This window comes from Amphibalanus amphitrite, unplaced genomic scaffold, assembly GCF_019059575.1.
Source record: "Amphibalanus amphitrite isolate SeventyFive unplaced genomic scaffold, NRLGWU_Aamphi_draft 000091F_arrow, whole genome shotgun sequence".
In the NCBI taxonomy this organism is placed as follows: domain Eukaryota; kingdom Metazoa; phylum Arthropoda; class Thecostraca; order Balanomorpha; family Balanidae; genus Amphibalanus; species Amphibalanus amphitrite.
Genome location: NW_024881587.1, coordinates 385,021 through 385,283, shown reverse-complemented (window position 1 = coordinate 385,283; position 263 = coordinate 385,021).

Here is a 263-nt window from a genome sequence, read left to right as displayed (position 1 = left end):
CTGTGCATGTATGTTTCCCTGATTGACACGTTTGTTGCACAAGACAATACTAGTCAGCAAGTAAAAATTGATGAATATTTTAGGGGTAAACGCTATTAGCGAGCCCGTGGAAAGTACGAACGAAGCATTATAATGGGTTCGCTGATTTGTCTGTGCGAATGCCCCGAAAACTGTCACTGTCCATGTTTCCCCACGACTTCTCCACCTGCATATCCGGGAGGTGGCTACATCGCTTTCCCGGAGCTAACGAAAGGATAAGGCCG